Genomic DNA, 9,150 nt, shown 5'->3' with positions numbered 1-9,150 from the left:
TTCCCCTGCAAGCTCCAGTCGGTACCTTAAACATGGCAGATCAGACCCCTGTCGACCTCCCAGGCAAGGGAGGAACTATGTGCTTCCCTGAGCCAGCAGATACGGGGCATCCACACCTCCAAAGGACTTAAGGATTCACGGGCCCATGATCCAGACACCAGAACATCATTAGAAGATGTTCCCTTTGCCAGCCGAGCATGGTGGCTCATGCCTGTAATCCCAGCACTTTGGGAGGCAGAGGTGGGCGGATCACCTGAGGTCAGGAGTTTGAGACCAGCCTGGCCAACATGGTGAAACCCCATCTCTACCAAAATTACAAAAATTAGATGGGCATGGTGGTAGGTGCCTGTAATCCCTGCTACTCAGGAGGCTGAGGCAGGGGAATCGCTTGAACCCGGGAGGCAGAGGTTACAGTGAGCTGAGATGGCGTCAATGCGCTCCAGCCCCGGCGACAAGAGCGAAACTCCATCTCAAAAAACAAAACAAAAAAAAAACAAACAAAAAAAAGATATTCCCTTTGCCAACCTCTTGCAAGCCTTCTGAACAAGTCAAAGAGAGGGTTTCTAGCAGTGTCGGTATGCCCTAACACCTCCTTGACCCTTAGTAACCCCCATTTTTAACCATCAAAGAGCAACCCTTAAGCTTATTGGGCAGAAATTTAGTAACACTGTTTTGTGCTTTAAGTTACCTTCTTACTTTATAGCAATTAACAATTGCACCCATTTGTGAAAGAGATATATTTCCTTTTTAAAGCTCATTTGCAACTCTAAAAAAGAAAGAAGGAGGAGGGGGTAGAAACTAAGTAACGAATTTCTTGGTAAAAACATCACACCATTCCTACCCATTGTTAGAGTTTCTTGAGACTTCCAATAGCCTAGAACTGTGCTGTCCAGCATGGTAGCCAGTGGCCGCATGTGACTATGGTCGTTTCAATTAACTAAAATTAAAAATTCAGTTCTTCAGTTGTACTCTCCACATTTTAAGTGTTCAAGAGCTACATGTAGCTAAGGGCTACTGTATCAGATGGCACAACCCTAGAGTGTTTCCACCATCACAGAAAGTTCAACTGGACAGCACTAGCCTAGAATGCCACTCACAGCTCATCTGGCTACTCACCTGGTGGCAGTGCTAAAAGGCCTGGCTTCTCCTCAAGTACTGGGTGCTTGGCAGACTTGGGAAAGGCTAGGGTATCCTTCAGGGCACCCCAAAGGGTTATGCCTCTTGAAGAGGCCTGCCACAAGCAGGGGAGAGGGAAACAGACCTTTGGGGTTGACCAGTCCTGCAGAGAACAAAAACAAAAATATAGACAGGGGTACACATGATAAATCCAGTTTTGGCTGCCCTCCCCAAAAGGATCTTTCCTCATCTTTAGAGAGGAGCTAAGCAGGGAGTAACCTGCCCCTCCTGCCAGGCTCTGTCTTAGCCCTGCAAGCTCCACCAAGTCTTCTTTAGACCCAGAGAAAGCCACTGGGGTCAGCAAACCAGAATTTGGGACCAGATCAGCCCTGCTGCCTGGTGAGGCCTTCAAGCTAAGAATGGTTCCACCCTATCCCTACCTTTTTTTTTTTTTTTCTTTTTTGAAACAAAGAATCTTGCTCTGTCGCCCAGGTTGGAGTGCAGTGGCACGATCTCGGCTCACTGCAAATTCTGCCCCTCCGGGTTCAAGCGATTCTCCTGCCTCAGCCTCCTGAGTAGCTGGGATTAGAGGCGCCCGCCAGCACAACTAATTTTTGTATTTTTAGTAGAGACGGGGTTTCACCATTTGGCCAGGCTGGTCTCAAACTCCTGACCTCAAATGATTCCCCCACCTTGGCCTCCCAAAGTGCTGGGATCACAGGTGTGAGCCACTGCCCCCCACCAGTTTTCCTATTTTTAAATGGTTACATTCTAAACAGTTACATAAGTATATACATAATATCCTTGATTTTGGTTCTTGGCCCACAGAGCCTAAAATATTTACTCTCTGGCCCTTTATAAAAAGAAGTTTGTGGCCAGGCACAGAGGCTCACGCCTGTAATCTCGGTACTTTGGAAGGCCGAGGTGGGAGGATCACATAAGCCCAGGAGTTTGACACCAGTCTGAGCAACAGGCTGATACCCCTATCTCTGCAAAACAAAAATTTAAAAATTAGCCATGCATGATGGCCATTGACACTGCAGTAAGCTATGACTGCATGGCTGAACTCTAGCCTAGGCAACAGAGCAAGACTCTGTCTCTTTAACAACAAACAACAAAAGAGTTTGCAAACTTTTGGTCTAGTCCGAGCCTGTCACGACGTCCTGGTCTTCCATTCTCCTTTGTACAAGGGGGTTTTGTTCTAAATGTTCTGTTTTGAAGGTTTTCATTTTTTTGTGCGTTTTTTTTTTTTTTTTTTTTGGACACCTGGAATACATATAGTGTGTGTGTGTGTGTGTGTGTGTGAGACAGAGTTTCACTCTTGTTGTCCAGGCTGGAGCACAGTGGCGCAATCTCAGCTCACTGCAACCTCTGCCTCCTGGGTTCAAGCGATTCTGCTGCCTTCAGCCTCCCGAGTAGCTGGGATTACAGGCAGCCACCACCATGCCCGGCTAATTTTTTGTATTTTTAGTAGAGATGGGGTTTCACTATGTTGGCCAGGCTGATCTTAAACTCCTGACCTCAGATGATCCACCTACCTCAGCCTACTAAAGTTCTGGGATTACAGGCATGAGCCACCGCGCCCGGCCTGGAACACATATTCTTAAACATTCAAAGCAGTAAAGTTCCCAGATGCGCCATAACGGCTGAAATCCTCTGCTCCTCAGAAGCTGGCCTCCCTCCACCCATCCAGAACACTGGCCTGGCATGCCACTCAGCACCCAGTCTTGTCCCTCTTGGACAGGCAGGCTGTCCGGCACAGCCCTCACCCTGCTACACAAGACATTTCCTCAAAGTGCTTACCATAAAGGCCCTGAACCAGGCCCGCTGTGAAGGTCAGAAAGAGCTTTGTTCCTGAACTAATGGCAAGGATGGGAGGCAAATGAGAGCAGAAAGATTTCTTCTTGAGCCCTTCTCCCCATTCTCCACTCACTCCTCACAGGAAAAGCCCAGATATTCACAATGGGCCTGTGGGTGAGCCAAGAAGGGGCCTGAAGCAGGAGACACACCCAGTCTCAGGGAGGCTGGAGCCCATCGGGAGTTGGGAGGCTGAGTCCAGAGGGCCAGGGAGTGAGGCGGGGCCCAGTGGAAGGAAGGGAAAAAGCAAAGGCACGAGAGCAAGGAAACCCAAATAGGAGGGCATGGCGGGGTAGGGAGGCAGAACTGGATTCTCACTCATCTCCAAAGGCAACAGGTCAAAAGGGGGTGGGGCACAGAAATGTTCACTCACAGGGCTGAGGATCATCAATACGGGCTGACCTTGACAATCAAAGGCGTGCACATGTACAGCTTCCAAAGCAAGCTGGCATATTCCCTCCATTTGAATCCCCAACAGCAGCCAAGGTTGAAATGTTGTGCTCATAAGAAAGATTTTTGGCTCAAATATTCCCTGCTCCCATAAAAGGTCAAAGCAGTATTTGACTCTTATTTATAAAGATATCCCCAGATCTAAATTTTATTTAGGGTCCAGGTGAAAGCTACCTTCCCATAAAGACTTCACTTGCAACTTGCTTTTTAACATGGCAGATTGAAAACACACTCTCAGGCAGCCACGGTGGCTCACGCCTGTAATCCCAGCACTTTGGGAGGCCAAGGCAGGCAGATCACTTGAGCTCAGGAGTTTGAGTCCAGCCTGGCCAACATGCCAAAATCCTGTCTCTACCAAAAAATACAAAAATTAGCCAGGCGTGGTGGTGCATGCCTGTAACCCCAACTACTCCGGAGGCTGAGGCAGGAAAATCGCTTGAACCCGGGAGGCAGAGGCGGCAGAAAGCCGAGACTGTGCCACCACACTCCAGCCAGCCTGGGTGACAGAGTGAGACCCCATTAAAAATATATATATACATATATATAAATAACAGCGCACGCTGCTATCACTCTAAACTGCCCGCTGTCTCCAGGGAGCTCTCTGAGAAGCAGAAGAGCTACTCATCTGCTGTGTCCCTAGGGGGAAGCACTGAGCTGGCAGTGGAAGGAGGTGTCCCCCAGGCCTATCACCTCACAAAGGGGACTTGACAGGAACTGGGGGAGGGGCACCCAGGAAGGACTTCCTGCCAGGAGTTGGAAGAAGTGGAGGCGGCTTGCCCACAGTGGGGGCAGTTCCTGCCTTGAAATGAGGAATGCTCACTGCTGGCTAAAGGATCCAGCATCTCCAAGCCTGGAAAAAGGAAGAAAACAAATGGTTAGCAGAAGCCTGCAGTCCTAGCCAGCAAGCCACACAAAGAACAACTCAGGCTACTCAAGAAAGATCTTCACGTTTACTGACTTTGAGATTTCTATAATCAAAAAGAAACATGACTGCTGTGTTTTAAATTCATGGGTTCCACCTGCCCCGAGAAAGTAGGTACAATAAAATTGCGCCAAAATCAATCACATTCTGTGTTTTGTAAGACGAACAATTTCTTTACAGCTTTAACATGGTCCTATAACACAGCCTGCTGCTTTTTTCCTAAAAGGGACAAGTGATTATTATTTTCTTCTCACCCACTTAACTCAAAACAAGCAAATGAAAAAGTCACTACTTCAAGGGTTTAGCTTGTAATTGGAATGCTCTTTAAAGTCTTTAAGATTACACAGAAGTGGTGGCTGATGCCTGTAGTCGCAGCTATTCCGGAGGCTGAAGCAGGAGGATCACTTTAGCCCAGGAGTTCAAGACCAGCCTGGGTAACACAGCAAGACCCCGTCTCAAAAAATAAAATAAAACCTTCCAAGATTAGGAGTTGCTTCTTCACATTTACCCTGCACTTAAAAGTAACCTTACACATGTCTCAATTAAAAACTGAAATCTAGGCCAGGTACAGTGTCTCATGTCTGTAATCCCAGCACTTTGGGAGGCCAAGGCTGGTGGGGTGAATCACTTGAGGTCAGGAGTTTGACACCAGCCTGGCCAACATGGCAAAACCCTGTCTCTACTGAAAATACAACAATTGGTTGGCTACAGTGGCACGTGCCTGTAATCATCCCAGCTACTCGGGAGGCTGAGGCAGAAGAATCGCTTGAACCTAGGAGGCGGAGATTTTAGTGAGCCGAGATCATGCCACTACACTCCAGCCTGGGTGACAGAGCAAGACTCCATCTCAAAACAACAACAATTAACTATTAAAAAAATAAAAATAAAAACAAAAACTGAAATATAGAATCGGGAAAACAAACTGATAGGGAACTGGAACTATTTCTTACATACCCATCTATCTATAGAGGTCATTCTATTTATATATTTAAAATCTGGTTCAAAAGAAAATTTAGCTTCGGAAGAAGCATTTTAGTCCATAAAAGTGAAATACTGAAACAGTCTATTCCTATCTGAAACACACTCAAATCCAATGCCTCTGTATGATATACACATTACAGAGGCACACTCTCTCATAAAGGAAAATTTTTTTGGTTTTCCTTCACACATGGGTGTGCAGAAAAAGGACTTTCTGGGATCTGAAATGGGAGGGAAAAGGGACAGCCCAAAATACCTCCCAGTTGTCCTTTTCTGGTCTTCAGGCAGTCAGTGATCAGGCTCAACTCATCCCTGTACAAATGTATCCCCAAATTTAACAGGAGGAGAAGGGGCCGAGTGCACGGAAGCCAGAGTGGCTGCAGCGGCACTCCCGTCCTGGAATGTCATCTGCCTGCTCTCCAGCCCTCTGAGAAACTGCAGCACATTCCTGCTGCCCCCAGTTCGCGAGAAACCTCCTAAGTGCTTCAGCCACCAGCCCCAGTGCATCCTCGAGGGGCTCAGGACGATGTACCAGGGACAAGAAGAGCCTGTTTTACCACACGGGCACCCTGATTTTTTAAAAACACATTTACAAAAAAAGGAGAAAAAAAAAAATCCGAAAACACAGTTAATCTAGCCACAAGTTGTTTCAACTGTCTCTGCTTTTTTGGTGGAACTGTGACTGTCTATGGATGAGAGTGACTGGGACCCGCAGCAGCAGGGACTCTGTTGAGTTTCAAAATCAAACATTCCATTCTGTTTCAAAACCATAACAACTGGCAGCGTGGCTCCCCACTTCCATACAAACCCTCATTTTACAAGTGGACGCCTCCAGGCTAGGCTGGCGGGGTGGGGTCGGGGGGATGGAGGTGCTGCATGTCAGTGGGAATTCTTATGTCTAAACAAACCTGGCCTGAAAAAACGGTGAACGCTGCTGGCTACTCAAAGACGGAAAAAAAAAAAAAAAAAACTCGAAAAGGGAAGGTGTTTTATTTGGTTCCAGCATCAGGGTGCACAATTGAGACGCGTGTGATTCACAGAAGAAAGAGCCAGGGGCTGGGACTGACAGCCTTTCCAGAGTGGAGTGGGGACTAGAGAGAGTGTGACAAGGCACCGCTATTTTTCTTCTTCTTTTTTTCTTTTTTTTTTTTTTTAAATGAAGTTTCACTCTTGTTGCCCAGACTGCAGTGCAATGGTGAGATCTCGGCTCACTGCAACCTCCGCCTCCCGGGTTCAAGCGAATCTCCTGCCTCAGCCTCCTGAGTAGCTGGGATTACAGGCATGCGCCACCACACATGGCTAATTTTGTATTCTTAGTAGAGACGGCATTTCACCATGTTAGTTAGGCCAGTCTCAAACTCCTGACCTCAGGTGATCCACCCACCTCGGCCTCCCAAGGTGCTGGGATAGCATGTGTGAGCAACTGTGCCCGGCTTGACCGATGTTTTTCATTGTGAACTTTGTACCGCTCATTTTTCTTCTAACTTTGTACAGGCAATGCATTAATAAAACAGACAGACAGACAGACAGACAGATGGACGTGCTAATGCTGGGCTTCAAGCACCCTCACTGCAGTGTGCAGGGTAACCCACTTCCTCTGCGTAGTTCTGTTGTCTTCAGCTCAGCCCTGTGGGATCTTAAGCCATGAAAAGGCCTTTCCAGGTCAGGTTGGGAATGCTCCAGGCTCTAAATACTACATATAAAATAAACTTGAGACACCAAGAGTGGCTTTCCCATAACTTAATGATTGTAGTCAACACACAGATGTCTTGTAATCCCTCCCAGGTTTATCTGCTGAGAATAAGACTTCATAAAAGTTTAATCTTAGATGGTAGCCCCCTACCCTGGCTTGCCATAGATCATCAAGTTCTGAACAAATTTAGGACCCAAAAGGCATACAGAGCTGCAGTGGAGATTACAGCATTGGCTAAATCTTCAACTGTGTCTATTAAGGTTACATTCAGGAAGAAACAGGAAAACGTATTTGCCTTTAGGCTCTGAGGTTTCATTGTTTGACTGTTTTAAGTATTTGTCTTGGCACATGCTTCTGAATAATGGCTGCATGCAAAGTATGAACTGAACTGTTGGCCTTTTACAAAGCATTGTGAAAGAGAACCCAGCTAAGAGTAATTTTCTAAAATAGATGCAGCTTTCTGGAGAAAACAGTACTCTTTTTATTTATGATTTGAGTTCAATAATTAAATTAATGGATGACAAATGAAATGTGTCCCTAACAAAACTATTCTGGACACGAAAAAGAAACTATTTTCTGAATTTGTAATACGTTAAAAGTAAATTATATGCTTTTTTGAAGTAGCGTAGTTTTTGTTAAAGTATTTTAGTAGTCAACAAATTATTCAACCTACTTACTTTAGTGATAATTTCCTAAATGATCTTGCATGAATGTAAACACTTAAGTAACTAAACATAATTAGTCCTGTTCACAACCGGCTCAAATTAAACTGTTCCTCACCCCAGGAGACTGGGATCTGCACTTTGTGAAAGTCTGTGTTCTTTTACATTTCCAGAACTTATGTATGACATAAATGTGGGTTAGATTTATAAATTAGCCATTATTAGCTCAGAAAAACCATGATTTCACACTCTTGAGAGTAGTATGGAGCAAGAGCTGGCCAGGTGGAGATACAGAAGCACAGTACATAGAAAGGTGGGAATAGAGTTGTCCTGGTATCCCTAAGATGATGGGGGACAAATGTCCTTCACTTTTCACTCTTCAGACCCAATATTATGGCTTGATTTAGAACACTAACCCTGCATTCCCTTCTCTGCAGGCTCTGGAAGCTACAGGCATGATATAAATCTAGCTTACTGGTGCTCTCTACACTCAAGGGAAGGTTCGCCCAACCTAGCAATGAAAATCCAACACTGCTAAGGAGACATGAGCCGGGACGGATGATCCAGGGCCTGTTGGAGAAGCCTGCCTGACGGCTGCTTACCTGCAGAGAAAAGAAGCAGCACTGGCCTGACATCACTCACAGTGCCTAGCATATAGGAAGCACTCAATATGTCTGAACTGACTAGAACAGTACTGGGAGCTTCTGCAAAGAAGAAAGGAATGGAAAACCCATGCTTGTTGGGATGGGACTGCAGGTGAGCTGTAAAGGAGGCTCTCTGCAAGGCAGCCCCCTCCCCTCTTTAAAGGGAGAGGAACAACAGTTTAAGTGCCTGCAGCTGGGAGGAATACCATTCCCAGTGTCCATCTACTGTCCAGGGCAGGAGATGGGGCTGAGAGAGATGGAAGCAGTAGGTGTGACCAGGAAGAAGGAGACGAAGGGTGATCTTGAATATACAGACATCCGCCTAAGTCTGTATATTCTAGGGAGGAGAAGAGTGGTCATTTTTGTGCATTCTTTTGAGCCTAACAATAACGGAGTGGATGAGATCTTGTAGACAAGGCAAAGCTGATTAAAAAGGAAGTCTAAGAGAATGCAGGGAATTGCTAAGGGTAGAAAAGCTGGGGGTGGAATTTGGTCAAAATTTCTGTGTAAGTCTGTAATCCCAGCACTGTGGAAGGCCAAGGCAGGCAGATCACATGAGCTCAGGAGTTTGAGACCAGCCTGGCCAACATGGTGAAACCTCGTCTCTACTAAAAATCCAAAAAGTAGCGAGGTGTGGTGGTGTGTGCCTGTAATCCCAGCTACTTGAGAGGCTGAAGCAGGAGAATCACTTGAACCCGAGAGGTGGAGGTTGCAGTGAGCCTAGATCCCACCACTGCACTTCAACCTGGGCGACAGAGTGAGACTCCATCTCAAAAAAAAAAAAAGAAAAGAAAAGAAAAGAAAAATCCAGATAAGAGAACTGAATTA

At 46.2% G+C, this 9,150-nt stretch overlaps 1 long non-coding RNA gene across 1 annotated transcript; it reads right to left on the bottom strand.

The window, feature by feature from the left end:
* Window positions 1–453: 453 nt before the first annotated feature.
* On the bottom strand, window positions 454–3,739 carry LOC116271241. The gene is made up of 3 exons (XR_004179680.1): window positions 3,347–3,739; window positions 2,920–3,084; window positions 454–1,279 (listed from the first exon to the last, which is right to left on the bottom strand). It is a non-coding gene; the product is annotated as an uncharacterized LOC116271241 (long non-coding RNA).
* Window positions 3,740–9,150: the final 5,411 nt, after the last annotated feature.

This window comes from Papio anubis, chromosome 18 (assembly GCF_008728515.1).
Source record: "Papio anubis isolate 15944 chromosome 18, Panubis1.0, whole genome shotgun sequence".
Classification (NCBI taxonomy): Eukaryota; Metazoa; Chordata; class Mammalia; order Primates; family Cercopithecidae; genus Papio; species Papio anubis.
Note: the sequence above shows the minus strand (reverse complement) of the source record. Positions and strands in the feature narration are given on the sequence as shown.